This window comes from Lepidochelys kempii, chromosome 2 (assembly GCF_965140285.1).
Source record: "Lepidochelys kempii isolate rLepKem1 chromosome 2, rLepKem1.hap1, whole genome shotgun sequence".
NCBI classification, from domain to species: Eukaryota; Metazoa; Chordata; order Testudines; family Cheloniidae; genus Lepidochelys; species Lepidochelys kempii.
In genome coordinates, this window is record NC_136381.1 from 186,893,530 (window position 1) to 186,915,086 (window position 21,557).

Here is a 21,557-nt window from a genome sequence, read left to right on the forward strand (position 1 = left end):
TACAAAATAAATCCTTACAGTGTGTCTCCATTAAGTGAGGAATCTGTTGCAAGGACATGAGTTGCATGACATGATGGTCAAACTTATTCTTGCAGGAATTTAGCAGGTTCACACAGCAACAAAGCTTCTGACAGAACCATTTTGGTGTTCACATAACACATCTTACAACCTGAGCTGGGCTAGTTCTTTCTGTCCAAAACTTTTTTCTGCCAAAAAAATTCAGATTCAGCAACACAAACACTTTGCAAAGTAGTTTGCTAAATTGTTCATGTCAAAAAACAAACAAAATCTCAAGAATCTGAACATTTATTTACATTTGCAAAATTAAATGTTTTGATTTTTTGGTTCCTTTAGAAATTGCCTTCCAACTTATTTTTAAAACACTCAAAATTGAAATTACACTTTTCTTTTCAGTATGAACAAAATACCTCCCCCACTTTTTTCTTCTTACTTTTTGATTTACTGAAAATTTCAAAACATTTTTTCTGTTTGACCCAAAATGATTTCCCCCCCCCCATTTTTTTGGAATTACCCATGAACAAGGGCTGGCTCCAGGCACCAGCATTCCAAGCAGGTGCTTGGGGCGGTAGTGCAGCAATTCGGCGGCAGCTTCTCCTCTTTGCCGGCTGTGGTGGCAAATCGGTGGCAACTTCTTCCTTTTGCCATCCGCGGCAGCAGTTTTTTTCAGTGCTTGGGGCGGCAAAAACTGTAGAGCCGGCCCTGCCATGAACCAAAACAAATAATTATTCACACAGCTCTACTTACAAGCATGGTTGTACCAATACGTTCTGGGATTCCTGAAGCACTAGTAGTGCTCAGCTGTGTTGTTGGCAGCAGAGGTTTTTGGATAATTTCCCAACACAAAACATTGCATTGTTGGTTGGAGTTAGTCTAGGAAGAAATCATCCAATACTACACAGCTAAAGACCTCATCTCAGGTATAGCAACAAACCAGTACAACTAATATTTGTGAAACACTTATGATGGCTATTATGTGTTGGCATGAGGTGCTGCACGCATGTTATGATTACAAGGTATGCCAGTCAGTTGGTATAGACCAGGCCTGCTTTGGGGACTCTGGATGTCATGGTTCATGCTGAATGTGAAACTAAAGTACTGTGCTAGAGGTTAACCTCAGTTGTAGATACTCAGATCCCAGGGCCCACCAGTAAAGATGTATTATGAGAAAAATATTTTTATTGATAGTAAACTTATCATACTTTCAAAAACCAGTTTCCAGAATGGAAATTCAGTCTAATTCAGCAGTACACGGAACTGGATAAACTCAGGAATTCAAATTCTGTGCAGTTGGGAGTCACACTGGCCCTTATAGCTACTGGAAGACTTTGGAAGCTAGGGAGTCAATATTCTGAACTCAGCATGTGGAATTAAATCTAAAATCTGTGTTCCTCATTCAGACAAAAAACTGAGGGACAAATTGTGCTCTCAGATACACCCTGTACATCCAAACTAACTCCATGGATATTAGTGGATTTTCTCTATACATATGCTTGTGTAACAGAATAATTTGGACCAGAGAATTCTTATGTAAAATATAGACTGTACAGTTGAGATGACGGAATAGTGGGGATGACCTGTTAAGCCCACAATGAGGTTTTGTGTGCCACTTCAAAGAAGGACAGAGCTAGGCAGATGGCATTGACTGACACAGTACTTGAAAAACAGTAAACTCACACAGCACTTAGGGTGTTTTAACAAATCTTTAGTAGGGCTATTGATTAATCGCAGTTAACTCACACAATTAACTCAAAAAAATTAATTGCGATTAATCGCACTGTTAAACAATAGAATACCAATTGAAATTTATTAAATATTTTGGATGTTTTTCTACATTTTCAAATATATTGATTTCTATTACAACACAGAATGCAAAGTGTACGGTGCTCACTTTATATTATTTTTATTACAAATATTTGCACTGTAAAAATGATAAACAAAAGAAATAGTATTTTTCAATTCACCTCATACAAATACCGTAGTGCAATCTCTATCGTGAAAGCGCAATTTACAAATGTAGATTTTTTTTGTTACATAACTGCACTCAAAACCAAAATAATGTAAAACTTTAGCGGCCACAAGTCCACTCAGTCCTACTTCTTGTTCAGCCAATCGCTAAGACAAACAAGTTTGTTTACATTTATGGGAGATAATGCTGCCTGCTTCTTATTTACAATGTCACCTGAAAGTGAGAACAGGCATTCACATGGGACTTTTGTAGCTGGCGTTGCAAAGTATTTATGTGCCAGATATGCTAAACATTCATATGCCCCTTCCTGCATCAGCCACCATTCCAGAGGACATGCTTCCATGCTGATGATGCTCATTAAAAAAATAATGCGTTCATTAAATGTGTGACTGAACTCCTTGTGGGAGAATTGTATGTCTCCTGTTCTGTCTTACCCACATTTCATGTTATAGCAGTCTTGGATGATGACGCAGCACATGTTCGTTTTAAGAACGCTTTCACAGCAGATTTGACAAAATGCAAAGAAGGTACCAATGTGAGATTTCTAAAAATAGCTACAGCATTTGACCCAAGGTTGGACTTCAGTACAAAATCTGAGAGGGATGAGTGTGGAGCATGGTTTCAGAAGTCTTAAAAGAGCAACACTCCGATGCGGAAACTACAGAACCCGGACCACCAAAAAAGAAAATCAGCTTCCTGCTGGTGGCATCTGACTCAGATGATGAAAATGAACAGGCATCAGTCCGCTCCGCTTTGGATCGTTATTGACCAGAACCCATCATCAGCATGGACACGTCCTCTGAAATGGTGGTTGAAGCATGAAGGGACATATGAATCTTTCACGCATCTGGCACGTAAATATCTTGCTATGCCGGCTACAACAGTGCCATGTAAACTCCTGTTCTCACTTCCAAGTTACATTGTAAACAAGAACCAGGCAGCATTATCTCCTGCAAATTGTAACCAACTTTTTGTACATAATTCTACACTTGTAAGTTCAACTTTCATGCTAAAGAGATTGTACTACAGTACTCGTATTAGGTGAATTGAAATATACTATTTCTTTTGGTTTTTACAGTGCAAATATTTGTAATAAAAATAAATATAAAGTGAGCACTTTACTCTTTGTATTCTGTGTTGTAATTGAAATCAATATATTTGAAAATGTAGAAAACATCTAAAAATATTTAAATAAATGGTATTCTATTATTTTTTTAATTGCTTGACAGCCCTAATCTTTAATCAAGCCTGTGAATATAATGACATGACAATATCATGCTGAAGTGACAAAAGGTGTGCAGCATATCTGATCTATTGTTAGACAATAATATATTGCAACATTTGACTTGAAAAGGGTCCAGTTTTCTATCTATTCAATAACTTCTGCAAAGATCATTGTGTACTTCATCACTTTGACCATGTCAATCCTGTCTTTGAATCCTTCCACTGGCTCCCCCTTCTCAATGGCACCAAACACAAACTACATGTCTTCACTTTCAAGGCTCTTCACAGCCTATCCCCAACCTTTCCTATGATTTGTCATGGATTATCACAATGTCAACTTTCACCTGCCGCTCATTGATGCCATTTTCCTCACCCAATTGTTGCATTTTGAAACAAGCACCTTTCTCCCATGCTGCCTGTCACACAGAGAAGCTCTCATAAATATCCACCCAACCATCTCATCTTCCTTCTTCAAATCCCTCCTTAAAACTCTCCCTTGCTGTGTGGCCTATAAAAACTGGGCAATGGTTAAGTAGTTGGGGTACTGATACCACTGCCTGTCATGCTGGCCAATACTGTCTTATTGTTTCATTGTGCTCTGCCTGCCTGTCTCCACCTGTTGTCCCTTGTCTATAGTAAGGTCTGTGGGGCAGGGAGGGACTCTGTTTTGTGTTTGTAGAGTGCCTAGCCTAATGGGGTCCTGGCCTGTGACTGGGGCTCCTAGGCCCTACTGCAATACAAATACATCATAAAAACGATTTTTCAAAACATGGAAGAAATTGTTTTAGGACACTGTGGAATTGCACAATGAAAACTGAGGGAAATGAAATATTTATACAGAAGAGACCATTTCTGAGCAGCTCATTTGTGCGGGGCAGGGAGGCTCCTGATGAGAGAAAGGAGGACTATAACAACACACTCATCTAACAGTGTTTAATTCAACAATATTTCCAGATGACCACAAGGTGCCCTCATGCTTGAATATTCAACAGATATTGGATAAACAGTTTATGTTTTAACAAGCACTCTTAAGTAAAGGTTGGCTGGCCTGAGACCTAAGCCTCTTCATAACAAATTGTTCCACTTGGCTGGTTGCCTGTGAAGTTCTTTTCAAAAAGTTGAAGCCTTTTCACACACAATACCCTTTGTGAAGTATATTAATTAGCATAAAACAGGGCTGCTCACTATATTTCTGCATAACAGCTGTATGGAGCCAATCACTGTTTCAGTCTGTTGCTAATTGTCTGAAATGTAATATCAACATTCTAATGCTTATATGATTTTTACCTCTTTTTGAAAAAATGATTTTAATATATGTTTGCTATGGGAGAGTTACAAAAAAGTACTAAAAGACAAATCCTGATCCTATTAAAATAGGGCAAAAGCCCACTGGCTTCAATGGCTTTAATAATTTAGCTCTAACCTGTGGAGCCCTCTTTTTAATCTCCTATCCTGAATATACTAGATGCACAGAGTTGCCCAGAGCTGGGTTTAGTGTTCGTATAGTTTTTTGTGGATTGACGCCCATCAATCCTCATCCCTGTGCTATTTCATGTTTTATCTAACCCTAGGCCCAAACGTATATACTCCGATTCTTTTCTCACTTATGCTGGTGTAACTCAGAAGTAACTCCACTGAATTCACTGGAGTTAGAATGGTGTATAACTGGTGTAAAATGAGAGAAGAATGATGCCTGTAGGATATGGGACCTGAGTACTCACTGACATCAATGAAAGTTGAGCACCTTCTGTCCTCCCAGGAGGCGCTCAGCACTTTGTAGGACTGGACACCTACAATGTAAGATGGGACTGTATCTTTTATTTGCATATAAAGCATTATGCACATCTGTGACACTGTATAAATAATAATGATAGTAGTATTAAGTAACTGAATTATTGCTAAAAGAATATCCTAGATTTCAGAAGCAGCAGTTTCACCCCAGGAGAGTAAAAACACTATATTTATTATATTATTAATTATTATTATTATTATTATTATTAAGCTCCTACAAATATGCTAGGTACCTCACAGTAACAACTACAGACATGGCCCAAGACCAACCTGTTTTGCAGTTTTGTCAAAAAGACTAACTACAGGTCTAAATGTTTCAATTATTTTACTTTTCACTGAAACCTATTAACTAAGGTTTTGTCTACCCTAACACTTTTGTCGGTCAGAGATGTGAAAAAAACCACATCACTGACTGACAAAAGTTTCACCAACAAAAGCACTGGTGTGGATAGCACTATGCCAGTGGGAGACGCTTTCCTGCAGACATAGCTACCCCCACTCACTGGAGGTGGTTTAATTATGCTGGTGGGAGAGCTCTCTCTCACTGGCATAGAGCAGCTACATGGGAGACCTTACATCGGTGAGCTGCATCAGTACAACTGTGCCGCTCTAAGGTCTGTAGTATAGACATAGCCTCACTTGTTAGAGAAATATCATCATCACCTTTAATCAACAGGATTTTAATAGTGTTGAGGCAATATAATCATTAATGTTAAATGAATAAAGCTGGCAGACTTTTAAGCAGAGTTCAACCTTTATGGATTAAAATAAAATCTTTAAAAATAAGGCATTTTCCAACCCTTAATGCTATATAAAACGCATTTGAGAGAGTCACAACAGATTCCAGTGTAAACCATTCCAAAATTTTCTTCTAAGACCCTGATCCTGCATTCACTTATACATGTGCTTAACTTTAAGCACGTGACTAAGTTCAGTAGGACTGCTCACATGCATGAAGTTTGGCCCATGTATAAGTATGTATTTGCAGGATTGAGGCCTACGGACCATAATGCTCCATTCCTCGCACACTCAACGCTCATTAATGAACTCAGTAACAGTGTTCTCTAAAATTGAAGAGGAGTTTTGAGTGTAGAAGGAATGCAGAATCAATTACTAAAATTTTCTGAATCAGAACCTTTCCCTCTGCACTTCTAGAATTCAGATCTATTAAATTGCACAAAGTCAGGTGGCAGTCTTTGACACTGAAGGTTATGTTTTACCAGTGAGAGATGTAGCTGAAATATTTTAAGAATGCTGTTTTCACAGCAAAGTGAGGTATATCTCATCATTGTGGCATTTGCTGTCAAAAAGACCCCTGTATGGAATGAAAAAGACAAACGTAATAGTTTGAGGTTTACTGCAGCTCTGAACACAAAATATGTTTATGTGTATCTGCAGACAGCCCCAAAAGTAAATTTTAAATAAGTACAAAAAATAGGTGTTAATGCAAGAAAAAATAATATATTGTAATGGCTAGAATGGGAAAGAAAAGAAAAGCCAAGAAGAAACAGAAGAGGAAAAAATTACCACCCTCGTGTTATATTTCTTTATATGTACTTAGGGTCTTGTCTATACTGGCAAGTTTCTGCGCAGTGAAGCAGCTTTCTGTGGTGTAACTCCCGAGGTGCACACACTGCCAAGCCACTTAGTGCGCAGAAACTGTGCAGTTGCAGCGCTGTAAAAAAACCACCCCGACGAGAGGCGTACGGCTTTCTGCGCCGGGCCTTCAGCACCACGGTGCCAGTGTAGACACCCTGGTCGATTACAGCGCTGCGATTGGCCTCCAGGAGGTGTCCCACAATGCCTGTTCTCACCTCTCTGGTCATCAGTTTGAACTCTATTGCTCTGCCCTCAGGTAACCAACCATGAGCCCCACCTCTTAAATTCCTTGGGAATTTTGAAAGTCCCCTTCCTGTTTGCTCGGTGACGCATGCAGCGGTCTCAGCGCATCGTTCCAGGTGGCCATGCCTGTTCCACGCACCAGGCGATCCCCCACTTGGAGTAATGCCGAGCTGCTGGACCTCATCAGCATTTGGGGAGAGGAGGCTGTCCAGTCCCAGCTGCACTCCAGCCGTAGGAATTATGATAGCTATGGACAGATTTCACGATGCATGACAGAAAGGGGCCATGACCGGGACACACTGCAGTCCAGGGTCAAAGTGAAGGAGCTGTGGAATGCCTACCACAAGGTGTGGTAGGCAAATGGCCATCCAGTGCTGAGCCCACAAGCTGCTGGTTCTACTAAGAGCTGGACACAATACTCGGTGGCAACCCACCTCCACTGCAAAGGCCACTGGATACTTCAGTGGCTCACGGGCCAGTCAAGGGTTGACTGAGCCAGGAGGAGGAAATCTTGGACGAGGATGTGGAGGGGGACCCAGAGTCAGAGGACAACTCAGAGGTCAGAGATGCATGCAGCCAGGAGCTCTTCTCTACCCTGGAGGAGGTTAGCCAGTCACAGCAGTTGGAGCTTGGTGAAGCGCAAACAGGAGAGGAGGCCCCTGGTAAGTGGCTTTGATTTTAGGAATCGTTGAAGCAAGTTGTTGGAGGCAGGAGGGTTGCAGAAAGCAGGCTTGTGTCTGTATGATGCGCATACCACCACATGCCTAGTTGGAGCGGCGGAACAGGGTGTTGGTTGACTCACTCACTTCACAGGAATCTGCCTCAGAGATCTCCACGAAACTCTCATGGAGATACTGGGCAATCCGCTGCTGCAGGTTCTTTGGCAGAGCTGCTTTGTTTCTTGCCCCATTAAGAGTAACTTTCCCACGCCACTCTGCCGTCACAGGGGTGGACGGTCCATTGCTGCACATAGGCGAGCTGCATAAGGGCCAGGGTGGAAGCCGCAGTCTTGGAGAAGACCCTCCCTTGATTCCCTGCTCACCCTCAGCAGCGAGATATCTTCCATAATGAACACAGCCTGTGGAAAATGTGGGGACAGGAATGATTATAAGGCCCCACCCTACAGTGCTGGCTCTCCCCAAGAGCCATGTGCCCAGTGTACAGTTCGGTCCTGGAACTCTGAGTTCCCCTGCCCCTGCAGTTACTCACCATTTTCGGGGTCTTGTGGCTCATGTGTGCTTGCCTGGGTCAGCCAGTTAGTGACAAGTATGTAAATAGTGGCTGTGTTTTAAATCACTGAATCAGCAGTCTGCTTCTGTAAAATGTTGCATTTTGGCTTCACAGAGAGGACCTTGGGAGCCCAGCCTCCCATTTTGTTATCGCTGGCTGAATGGCTGCGTAGAATTAGAAAGAGGCCACAAAAAACTAAAGAGGACTTTCTGCGTGATGTCATGCTGCATTCTGTGGCCGAAAAACAAGAATCAAAGGAGTGGAGGGACAGCGAGAAGAGAACGCGGCACACCAGAATGAAGCCACGGAGCGGCTTTTAAACGTTATGGAGCCCCAAGCGGACACACTCCAGGCACTACTAGCACTGCAAACCAAGCAGCTCCGCACCCACCCTCCCCTGCAGCCACCGTTGCAAAACTCTTTCCCATGCGCCCCCCAGACCCCGCCAACACACTCTTATCAACCTCCTGGCTCCAGTCTGTACCCGCTGCATTCCACTCCTCCCCCATCACAGTCCAGCCCTGCGGACTCCCAGTACCTACTGCACTCAACACTCGTCCCTCTGCAGTTTAGCCCTGCTGAAGTACAGTACCTGCTGCACTCCAAAGGACAAGATTGAATATGATCCCTGGACATACATAAATCTTTAACCGTCCCGGGACTCCACCTCTGCCTGGGACCCTCCCTTCCCCCATTCCCCATAGTGCTGATGTGTTTTTTTATTTGTCTCTGTGCTCCGGTTGTTGTTTTTTAATAAAAGAATTGTTTTGGTTTGAAAGCAACCTTTATTCCATTAATTGAAAGCAAACAGAGACCTGCAAAGCAACAGGCAATTTTCTTACACCTTCATAGTGCATCATCTTCACCAATCACAGTCACCTCCTAGCATTACAAGTACTGCACTCCCGAGCAGAGCAACAAATATTAGTGGCTTTCAGCTTCAGATTGCTGCCTCAAGGCATCCCTGATCCTTATGGCCCCACCCCGCGCCCCTCTAATAGCTCTGGTCTCTGGCTGTTCAAATTCAGCCTCCAGGCACTGAGCCTCAGCAGTCCAGCCCTGAGTGAAGCTTTCAGCCTTCCCTTCACAAATATTATGGCGTGTACAGCACGCGGCTATAAGCAAAGGAATATTATCATTGGCCAGGTCCAGCCTCCCATATAGGCAGCGCCAGTGGCCCTTTAAATGGCCAAACGCACACTCAACAGTCATTCTGCACTTGCTCAGCCTGTTGTTGAACTGCTCCTTGCTACTGTCAAGGTTCCCCATGTATGGCTTCATAAGCCACGGCATTAAGGGGTAGGCAAGGTCTCCCAAGATCACAATGGGCATTTCAACTTCCCCTACAGTAATCTTCTGGTCCGGGAAGAAGGTCCCTGCTTGCAGCTTCTTGAACAGGCCAGTGTTCCGAAAGATGCGTTTGTCATGCACCTTTCCAGACCAGCCTGCGTTAACGTCCATGAAATGCCCACGGTGATCCACAAGCACCTGGAGAACCATACAGAAATACCCCTTCCGATTAATGTGCTAGGTGGTCTGGTGCCAGAATTGGAATATGCGTGCCATCTATCACCCCTCCGCAGTTAGGGAAGCCCATTTGTGCAAAGCCATCCACAATGTCACGCACATTATCCAGAGTCATGTTCTTTTGGAGCAGGATGCGATTAATGTTCCTGAACACTTCCATCAACATGAGTCCAACGGTCGACTTTCCCACTCCGAACTGGTTAGCGACTGATAAATAGCAGTCTGGAGTAGCCAGCTTCCACATTGTAATCGCCACGCGCTTCTCCAACGACAGGGCAGCTCTCATTCTCGTGTCCTTCCACCGCAGGGCTGGGGCAGGCTCATCACACAGTCCCATGAATGTGGCTTTCCTCATCCAAAAGTTCTGCATCCACTGCTCATCATCCCAGACATGCATGATGATATGATCCCACCACTCAGTGCTTGGTTCCCAAGCAGAAAAGCAGCGTTCCACTGTGGTCAGCACCTCCGTGAATGCCACAAGCAATCTCGTGCTGTAGCTACTACATGTGGCGAGATGAATGTCAAACTCCTCTCTTGCCTTTGTAGTTTGAGGAATAGCTCCACTGTCACTCGTGATGTGTTAGTGAGAGCGAGCAGCATGTTGGTCAACAGTGCGGGATCCATTTCTGCAGACCAAAGAGGCAGAGTGCACAGTACACAAACCATTGAAAGATGGCGCCAAATGTGGACGGAAGCACAGGGATCGCTCGGATGCGAAGCAATGTATCACGGGGCATTGGGAAAGGACCCAGGATGCCACGCAACCCCCTCCGTCTTCCCACAACTCTTAGCGGCAGAAGAGGAAGAGATGCTCTGTGGGATAGCTGCCCAGAGTGCACTGCTCCGAATACCGCTGCAAGTGGTACAAGTGTGAACACACTATTGCGCAGGCAGCTGACAGTGTGAAAACACAACAGCGGTTTCCCTTCAGCACTCTCTGAGAGGTGATGTAACTGCCAGCGATGTAACTATGCCAGTGTAGACATACCCTTAGAGTACTATTCAGGGTGCTTAGTTTAGTAAGGGTATCTGAATTACATTATTTACATCACTGCAGGTTGCTGGTATTTTTAAAGCTTCAAGGGTCAAATCAAGCTCACACCTCAGTCACTGTTTCACGCTGTCTGCAGACTCAGGATGGCAGCTCATTGATTTATATTCAATTCACATTTGAAAGGTTATCTTCTCAACACTTAGGGATAGAAACTTCTTTATTTTTTTTTAAAAAGAGATTACATTCTGCGGGTTCCAGATATGCCATGTGATCCTCATGCAGGCCAGATCTGGCCCAGAGGCTGTATGTTAACACAATCTGTTTTAAGCCATTCCACAGCAAAGTTCACAAGAATACACATAAATACAGAAGAAATAAATAAAACAGGAATAATCATCGTAGGGTTCTGCTATCAAGAGGACTTTTCCCCAGGGAAACATAACATGAATTTTCAATATCATATTTAAATAACAGTTTTGGTTCACTCTAACTTTCCTGTGTAATTAAAAAACAACAAACAACAACAACAATAGAAAGACACCACCACCTCCACTACCTCCTATCAATAGTTCCTGAGCTTTACTGGTTCCTTCCTTGTTTGAATCATTGATTTTATAAGCAATGAGTGAGATCTCTGTAGTGTTCCACTGCAGACATGCAAATGAAATTTTGTTAGGCATAACCTCTGACTCCAAATATTCATCAAAAGTTGATGGATTATGTAGTTATTTCAATTTGTTTTTTCTTCTGCAATAAAGGGAAAATGAAGTTTTGGTTGGAATGTTCTAAGGCAAACATTTTAAAGTTTACTTTAAAAGAGTAAACTGTAGATTGCTGTGTGTTCATGCTATTTCATTTTATTTTCTATGCTTTACCGTGAATATGGAGGTTTTTAAATTTCTGTAGTTTTCTTTTCCAAAGCTTTGCATTTAGCTGCCAGTGAATTTCTAGCTACCTGGTGATATCATTTAAACTAATAAATGAAGTTATTTTTACCAGCCATTCTCTGATGAAAGAGGTATTGGCATCCCAACAGCAGTAGCTTACAAGGAACACTTATATTGGTTGTGTTTCGGTTCTTTGCATTTCATTTTATCTCAGTGTTTATCTGGAAAAAGGAAAATTCTCCATTCTTAAGTATCTCCAAGATCAAGAAGGAAAGTAAAGCAGCCACCCTCATCTTTCAAAGAGATTTGGCATCAAGAGTGAGCTCTTCTAAACTCTTAATGATAGGACAACTCATCACAAACCCCAGAGAGCTCTCTGGGAAAATTCTCCTGGCTGATCTTCAAAGAAACCAGAAGACAGATGTTTCATGGTAGCCTCCAGAATCTGGGAATCAGTGAAACATATGGAATGGTAACTGGAAAGATTACTAATCCTCCCAAAAGGAGATTTACTTGTACGAGGAAACTGAGGTTTGTGTCTTTATTGAGTTATTTGTTTGTTTATTTCAGATTGTTCTTTATTTGCATATTTAAGTTTAGTCAAGATGTCTCAGAAAACCTTTACAGATTCAACAGTTGCATCTAATTTAAGTCAAGAAAGTTTCTTCACTCGAAACTTGGGATTTCTTTTACCCTATAGAGACTTACATGAATGCTACTGAAAAATCACCTGCCACTAACCTCTTCCCAGGAATGGTTTGGGGTTAACTTTCTTCAGATGGTCATTACTCCTGAGGTGCAAGTCAAGACTGAGTATGCAGTCTGAAGTAATTCAGGTCTCTTAAACCTCTTTGTAAAGAAAAGGCTACTGAATCTATTGCGTTCTGTAACCAGAGCTATCACTGGCCTTAACTGATTTGTTGGTGCCAAACAAACACTCTTAGGGTATGTCTACACTACGAAATTAGGTCGAATTTATAGAAGTCGGTTTTTTAGAAATCGGTTTTATATATTCGAGTGTGTGTGTCCCCACAGAAAATGCTCTAAGTGCATTAAGTGAATTAACTTGGTGGAGCGCTTCCACAGTACTGAGGCTAGAGTCGACTTCCGGAGTGTTGCACTGTGGGTAGCTATCCCACAGTTCCTGCAGTCTCCGCTGCCCATTGGAATTCTGGGTTGAGATCCCAATCCCTGGTGGGGCTAAAACATTGCCACGGATGGGTCTGGGTACATATCCTCAGGCCCCCGTTCCCTCCCTCCCTCCGTGAAAGCAAGGGCAGACATTCGTTTCGCGGCTTTTTTCCTGAGTTACCTGTGCAGACGCCATACCACGGCAAGCATGGAGCCCGCTCAGGTAACCGTCACCATATGTCTCCTGGGTGCTGGCAGACGCGGTACTGCATTGCTATACAGTAGCAGCAACCCATTGCCTTGTGGCAGCAGACGGTACAATAGGACTGGTAGCCATCATCGTCATGTCCGAGTTGCTCCTGGCCGTGTCAGCCGGGAGCGCCTGGACAGACATGGGCGCAGGGACTAAATTTGGAGTGACTTGATCAAGTCATTCTCTTTAGTCCTGCAGTCAGTCCTATTGAACCATCTTATGGTGAGCAGGCAGGCGATATGGATTGCTAGCAGTCGTATTGTACCATCTTCTGCCAGGCAGGCAAGAGATGAGGATGGGTAGCAGTCGTATTGTACCATCTTCTGCCGAGCAGCCCTGAGATGTGGATGGCATGCAGTCCTTCTGCACCGTCTGCTGCCAGCCAAAGATGTAAAAGATAGATGGAGTGTATCAAAACAAGAAATAGACCAGATTTGTTTTGTACTCATTTGCTTCCTCCCCCTCCCCCGTCTAGGGGACTCATTCCTCTAGGTCACACTGCAGTCACTCACAGGGAAGATGCAGCAAGGTAAATCTAGCCATGTATCAATCAGAGGCCAGACTAACCTCCTTGTTCCAATAAGAACAATAACTTAGGTGCACCATTTCTTATTGGAAGCCTCCGTGAAGTCCTGCCTGAAATACTCCTTGATGTAAAGCCACCCCCTTTGTTGATTTTAGCTCCCTGAAGCCAACCCTGTAAGCCGTGTCGTCAGTCGCCCTTCCCTCCGTCAGAGCAACGGCAGACAATCGTTCCGCGCCTTTTTTCTGAGCGGACGCCATACCAAGGCAAGCATGGAGGCCGCTCAGCTCACTTTGGCAATTAGGAGCACATTAAACACCACATGCATTATCCAGCAGTATATGCAGCGCTAAAACCTGGCAGAGTGATACCGGGCGAGTAGGCGACGTCAGTGCGGTCGCGTGAGTGATCAGGACATGGACACAGATTTCTCTGAAAGCATGGGCCCTGCCAATGCATGCATCATGGTGCTAATGAGGCAGGTTCATGCTGTGGAACGTCGATTCTGGGCTTGGGAAACAAACACAGACTGGTGGGACCGCATAGTGTTGCAAGTCTGGGACGATTCCCAGTGGTTGTGAAACTTTCGCATGCGTAAGGGCACTTTCATGGAACTTTCTGACTTGCTTTCCCCTGCCCCGAAGCGCATGAATACCAAGATGAGAACAGCCCTCACAGTTGAGAAGTGAATGGCGATAGACCTGTGGAAGCTTGCAACGCCAGACAGCTACCGGTCAGTTGGGAATCAGTTTGGAGTGGGCAAATCTACTGTAGGGGCTGCTGTGATGCAAGTAGCCAACGCAATCAAAGATCTGCTGATATCAAGGGTAGTGACCCTGGGAAATGTGCAGGTCATAGTGGATGGCTTTGCTGCAATGGGATTCCCTAACTGTGGTGGGGCCATAGACGGAACCCATATCCCTATCTTGGCACCGGAGCACCAAGCCACCAAGTACATAAACCGCAAGGGGTACTTTTCAATAGTGCTGCAAACTCTGGTGGATCACAAGGGACGTTTCACCAACATCAACGTGGGATGGCCGGGAAAGGTACATGACGCTTGCATCGTCAGGAACTCTGGTCTGTTTCAAAAGCTGCAGGAAGGGACTTTATTCCCAGACCAGAAAATAACTGTTGGGGATGTTGAAATGCCTGTATGTATCCTTGGGGACCCAGCCTACCCCTTAATGCCATGGCTCATGAAGCCGTACACAGGCAGCCTGGACAGTAGTCAGGAGCTGTTCAGCTACAGGCTGAGCAAGTGCAGAATGGTGGTAGAATGTGCATTTGGACGTTTAAAGACGCGCTGGCACAGTTTACTGACTCGCTTAGACCTCAGTGAAACCAATATTCCCACTGTTATTACTGCTTGCTGTGTGCTCCACAATATCTGTGAGAGTAAGGGGAAGACGTTTATGGCGGGGTGGGAGGTTGAGGTAAATCGCCTTGCTGCTGGTTACGAGCAGCCAGACACCAGTGTGGTTAGGAGAGTACAGGAGGGTGTGGTACGCATCAGAGAAGCTTTGAAAACCAGTTTCATGACTGGACAGGATACGGTGTGAAAGTTCTATTTGTTTCTCCCTGATGAAAACCCCCGCCCCTTGGTTCACTCTACTTCCCTGTAAGCTAACCACCCTCCCCTCCTCCCTTCGATCACCGCTTGCAGAGGCAATAAAGTCATTGTTGCTTCACATTCATGCATTCTTTATTCATTCATCACACAAATAGGGGGGTGACTACCAAGGTAGCCCAGGAGGGGTGGTGGAGGAGGGAAGGAAAATGCCACACAGCACTTTAAAAGTTTACAACTTTAAAATTTATTGAATGCCAGCCTTCTTTTTTTTGGGCAATCCTCTGTGGCGGAGTGGCTGGTTGGCCGGTGCCCCCCCACCATGTTCTTGGGCGTCTGGTGTAGAGGCTATGGAACTTGGGGAGGAGGGTGGTTGGTTACACAGGGGCTGTAGCGGCGGTCTGTGCTCCAGCTGCCTTTGCTGCAGCTCAACCATACACTGGAGCATACTGGTTTGATCCTCCAGCAGCCTCAGCATTGAATCCTGCCTCCTCTCATCACGGTGCCGCCACATTTGAGCTTCAGCCCTGTCTTCAGCCCACCACTTACTCTCTTCAGCGCGCCACCTCTCCTCCCGGTCATTTTGTGCTTTCCTGCACTCTGACATTATTTGCCTCCACGCATTCGTCTGTGCTCTGTCAGTGTGGGAGGACAGCATGAGCTCAGAGAACATTTCATCATGAGTGCGTTTTTTTTTCTTTCTAATCTTCACTAGCCTCTGGGAAGGAGAAGATCCTGTGATCATTGAAACACATGCAGCTGGTGGAGAAAAAAAAAGGGACAGCGGTATTTAAAAAGACACATTTTATAAAACAGTGGCTACAGTCTTTCAGGGTAAACCTTGCTGTTAACATTACATACATAGCACATGTGCTTTCGTTACAAGGTCGCATTTTGCCTCCCCCCACCGCGTGGCTACCTCCTCAACCCTCCCCCCTCCCTGTGGCTAACAGCAGGGAACATTTCTGTTCAGCCGCAGGCGAACAGCCCAGCAGGAACGGACTCCTCTGAGTGTCCCCTGAAGAAAAGCACCCTATTTCAACCAGGTGACCATGAAATGATATCTCACTCTCCTGAGGATAACACAGAGAGATAAAGAATGGATGTTGTTTGAACGCCAGCAAACATACACTGCAATGCTTTGTTGTACAATGATTCCCGAGTACGTGTTACTGGCCCGGAGTGGTAAAGTGTCCTACCATGAAGGACGCAATAAGGCTGCCCTCCCCAGAAACCTTTTGCAAAGGCTTTGGGAGTACATCCAGGAGAGCCGCGAATGCCAGGGCAAAGTAATCCTTTCACATGCTTGCTTTTAAACCATGTATAGTATTTTAAAGGTACACTCACCAGAGGTCCCTTCTCAGCCTGCCGGGTCCAGGAGGCAGCCTTGGGTGGGTTCGGGGGGTACTGGCTCCAGGTCCAGGGTGAGAAACAGTTCCTGGCTGTCGGGAAAACCGGTTTCTCCGCTTGCTTGCTGTGAGCTATCTACAACCTCATCATCATCATCATCTTCTTCGTCCCCAAAACCTGCTTCCGTATTGCCTCCATCTCCATTGAAGGAGTCAAACAACACGGCTGGGGTAGTGGTGGCTGAACCCCCTAAAATGGCATGCAGCTCATCATAGAAGCGGCATGTTTGGGGCTCTGACCTGGAGCGGCCGTTCACGCCTCTGGTTTTCTGGTAGGCTTGCCTCAGCTCCTTAAGTTTCAAGCGGCACTGCTTCGGGTCCCTGTTATGGCCTCTGTCCTTCATGCCCTGGGAGATTTTGAGAAAGGTTTTGGCATTTCGAAAATGGGAACGGAATCCTGATAGCACGGATTCCTCTCCCCATGCAGCAATCAGATCCCGTACCTCCCGTTTAGTCCATGCTGGAGCTCTTTTGCGATTCTGGGACTCCATCATGGTCACCTGTGCTGATGAGCTCTGCATGGTCACCTGCAGGTTGCCACGCTGGCCAAACAGGAAATGAGATTCAAAAGTTCGCAGTTCTTTTCCTGTCTACCTGGCCAGTGCATCTGAGTTGAGAGTGCTGTACAGAGTGGTCACAATGGAGCACTCTGGGATAGCTCCCGGAGGCCAATACCGATGAATTGTGTCCACAGTACCCCAAATTCGACCCGGCAAGGCTGATTTAAGCGCTAATCCACTTGTCAGGGGTGGAGTATGGAAATCGATTTTAAGAGCCCTTTAAGTTGAAATAAAGGGCTTCATCGTGTGGACAGGTGCAGGTTTACATCGATTTAAGGCTGATAAATTCGACCTAAAGTCCTAGTGTAGACCAGGGCCTAGGCCTTGTCTTTGATGCACAGTTGACTGGAGTTGACACTTGACTGGTGCCTCTGACCCAAGTTCCGTCCATACACAAAAACCTCTTGTTCAAGCATGATAGTACTTTTCACTGAACATCAGCTGGCCCAAGAGGCAGTATAGGCTCTAGTACTGCTAACACTTGAGCTATGAACATAACCACTCTGCAGTGTGAACATGGGCCTAAGCCCTCGAGTGCTGTTAGTTCTCCAACGTCTTCCCACAATTCCACCTGAGTTTAGGGTTGCCAATTTTAGTTGGATGTATTCCTGGAGATTTAATCACATGACATAATCTTTAGTTAAGGATTAATCTTTAATTCCTGGAGACTCCAGACCAATCCTGGAGGGTTGGCAACCCTATCTGAGCTGCATTTTCTTGCCAGATATTCACTCCCTACCTGTGCACCAGAAGTCACCTACCAACGTATTTAGCCTGGTTTGGTGTTTGACCCCCACATTCACAGGCAACTCACTGCACCAGTACCATTGCTTGTACAGGAAATGGTGTCCAGGAGGTTGTCTTCCAGCGTGCTGCCAGCTGGTGACATGGGGGTTCTTGTGGATCTCTGGTGGGAGGCCCGCAAAGGCTATGAATTCAGGACCAGTACTTGAAATTCACAGTTCGATTATGTGCTTTCTAGGAAGCTGGCAGAGCAAGGGATCCACCAGACAGGACCTCAGGACAGAAGGGAAATAAATATCAAGTCCATAAAGATCACATATGGGAAGACCAGGGACCACAGTGCTCAGTAACTCACTGAGAACAGGCCAGTTCTATGAGGAGATGGACTAGGTGATCAGCAATGTCCCAAGCACACAGTCCTATTTCAGAACTGCCAGTCAGCATAGGGAGATTCATCGGCTATTAAAATCTGCAACAGCTGTCCCCACTCCTCTATTTCTACATCCATCTTCCATGATCTCCTTAGTAAGGCATATTGCTGCTTTCTCCTAGTGACCCCCATTCTCTCACTGAGACAAGCTGCTGCAGAAACACCCTCTACCGGCTTTCATGCCCTATACCTGCGTCCTCTTTCCAAAATGAAATTTGCATTAATGCCAACATTTGGTACAGACCATTGTTCCAAGTTGAACCCAGGCCTTCCCACCCGCTGGAACAGTGGCCACAGAGAGAAGTCTGAAGCATGCCAAGCTGCAGTGGTTTACTTTAATGAGTTGCTAGCCAAGACCACTTCTGCACAGGTGCCCAGAAAGGACAGACAAGTTATCTCACAATACAATGAAAGAATTCAGAGGAAGCAGCTCAGATTAGTGCAGCTAGAAGTCCTGCTACCTCACACAAATGAGTGCAGCACCTTTATGGATGCAGTAATTCAAGTTTGTCTTTGCAGCATTGGCTCTCTCACTCAAGCTAAGCGAATTTGAGTGGTCACACTCAGATGCCCCATCACTCGAGTGAACTGGCCAGTGAAGGCAAGACCATGGAGCACAGTCTCATTCCAAGGGTTCACATATTCCACATCCAGGGTTTGTGCATCAACATCACCAAGATCTGCCCCTTTTCTTTCCATTCCTACAGCCAATTCTTTCATGCAGGCCCTCATTATACTCCACGTTGACTACTGCCGCCTCCTTTGAGGTCTGGAAACCCTGCTTTACAGTGAGAGATTAAGGGCATGGCTACACTGGAAACTTTCAAAGCACTGCGGCGGGAGCGCTCCCGCGGCAGCACTTTGAAGTGAGAGTGTGGTCGCGCGCGAGCACTGGGAGAGAGCTCTTCCAGTGCTCCTGGTAATCCACCTCCATGAGGGGATTAGCTCAGAGTGCTGGGAGCGCAGGTCCCAGTGCTCGGAGCCTGTCCACACTAGCTCTTTAAAGTGCTCAGACTTGCTGCACTCAGGGGGGTGATTTTTCACTCTCCTGAGCCAGCAAGTTAGAGTGCTATAAAATGTAAGTGTAGACAAGCCCTAAGAAGCTCAATCAATTTAGTTTAACAAAGAGAAGATTAAGAGGTAACTTGATCATGGTCTCTAAGTACGCACACAAGGAGAAGATTTCTGACAGCAGAGGGATTTTTAACTAGCAGACAAAGACATAGCAAGATCCAATGGCTAGAAACTGAAGCTAGACAAATTCAAACTAAAAATAAGGAACAACGTTTTACAGTAAGAGTAATTAACCACTGGAATTACTGACCTAGGGATGTGGTAGATTTTCCCTCACTTGAAATCTTTAAATCATGATTGATGTCTTTCTAAAAGATATGCTCTGACTCAAATCAGAAATCATGGGCTTGATGCAGGAACTACTTGGTGAAATTCTATGGTCTTTTTTTATACCAGAGGTCAGACTAGGTAATCATAAGGGTCCCTTCTGACCTTAAGATCTTGAATCTATTAAGCTTGACCCCCCGTTCTTAAACAAAGAAAGGTGTTTTTGCTGGTGTTAATGTGCTTTAACATCTTGAAAGGCTGGTAGAACTCTCTCTAACTTTACTCTTCAGGAGCAAGGTAAAGTATAGAAAATTTCCCCATAATAAAAAGAGTTACTGACCTGTATTTAAAAAGGTCTTTTAAAGTTATGAATGATTGCTGGATGTACACTCACTTGCATTATCCTTTTCTTTGGGAGTTGGTTACCAACTGCTTAAGGTAGGATGTAGAGTGACATCTCAGTGCATCTATCTTAGGTATTTCTAGGGCACCCATCACTATAGTAATTTACTTTTACATAGCATTGCACTTGGACGATATCACAGCTGACTGTGCTCTTCAAGAACCTTGCCCAGGTTCTTGAAAATTCTCTCCTTTTTTTTTCCTTTTAAATTGAGTGTCGACTAATTCTTTGTTTACGGTAGACAGGTTACGGGAAACAAGCAGACTTTGCAGCATGCTCTGAAGAAGGACAGGCTCCATTTTATCTCCTCCATTAGGCTGTTCTGTAGCTAGGGCTGTTTTTAGGGTTGCCAAACTTCCAGGATTGGCCTGGAGTCTCCAGGAATTAAAGATTAATCTTTAATTAAAATTATGTCATGTGATGAAATCTCCAGGAATACATCCAACCAAAATTGGCAACTCTAGCCCTTCAACTCTATCTCCTGGAAGGATATAGTGTGCATATCAAATATGTTAAGCATAAGGTATATTTAAAGTATGGAGATGCTAATTCTCCCTCCGCCCCATGCCCCTAAATTAAGCAACATGACTGTAGGTTAGGATACCTTCAAATAAGTAACTCTATTACTAGAATGCTTTGGGATCAATTCTTTTCTCAGTGCAAACACATAACTCTCTTCAACATTAATTAATGTAACTACACAAATAGAGTACACCTATTCCAGTGGTCTGTAGCTTTCCCATATGGCAGCCAAATATTTTTTATTCCTTTCATCCATGTCAATCTAATCACTCTTATCAGTTCACAGGAAACACATTAGCTGCTAACGGCTCTGTACTTCCTCAGGCGCTAAGCCTAAATGACACAGAGCATAAACTGAGCCTTGTGTGGCTCAAAGAGGTAGGTGTTCCTATCAATAGATGTATATATAATTCCCACTAACTTCTGAAACTTGAATGCTGTATGTGTGTATTATAAGGGAGAATAAATTCCAAAGCTTTAACCTTGCTCATGTCTCCTCTAAATTAGTGGCTGATGGTCTTGCAGCACACCTGATTCAGAAAGATTTAGTGAGGGCCATAAAGCATCCCCATACTGAAAGAAAATGCTGTCAAAGGAGTATCCCTCCACTGAATGCATCTTCATGTAGCAATAGTATTTTCTGTATGACATTAAGTTCCACAATAAGGCTAATAATTCTCAACATAAAAATTATATATCATTAATAACAATGTATTTCCCTATAGCCTGTATCATAACCTGGATAGCCAGTAGAAATACCCATGGGAGTGGATCTAGGGGCAGGAAAACTCAACAAGGATCTTGTGGGATTTTCCTAGGATTGTTGAGGTGTCTTCTCCTGCAGGATAACCAGTGGTCCTGGCCCCACAGGCTACAGGTCCCATAAGATCCTCAAGAACAGTGCCATCTGCACCAGCTCCTTGATAATGTGGTTTCAGAGTAACAGCCGTGTTAGTCTGTATTCGCAAAAAGAAAAGGAATATAATGAGGGCCTGCATGAAAGAATTGGCTGTAGGAATGGAAAGAAAAGGGGCAGATCTTGGTGATGTTGATGCACAAACCCTGGATGTGGAATATGTGAACCCTTGGAATGAGACTGTGCTCCATGGTCTTGCCTTCATTCCACACAAAGATGGACTACAAGCCGTCAAGAACACTATCCCCGATAATGTCACGACTAACCTGG

At 44.4% G+C, this 21,557-nt stretch overlaps 2 protein-coding genes across 3 annotated transcripts in view; one reads left to right on the plus strand and one right to left on the minus strand.

Moving 5' to 3' along the window:
- SUSD5 (sushi domain containing 5) overlaps positions 1-21,557 on the plus strand; it is a 70,967-nt gene that overhangs the window by 26,892 nt on the left and 22,518 nt on the right. The window lies entirely within an intron of this gene.
- Positions 1-21,557, minus strand: part of CRTAP (cartilage associated protein) — a 105,568-nt gene that overhangs the window by 21,351 nt on the left and 62,660 nt on the right. Inside the window, exon 8 of one of the 2 annotated variants that reach the window (XR_012157463.2) lies at positions 533-720. The gene's annotated coding sequence lies outside the window, so the exon portion shown is untranslated. Of the gene's footprint in view, positions 1-350; positions 721-21,557 lie in introns of those variants that run through there. The other variant, XM_078851726.1, reaches the window with a different exon arrangement.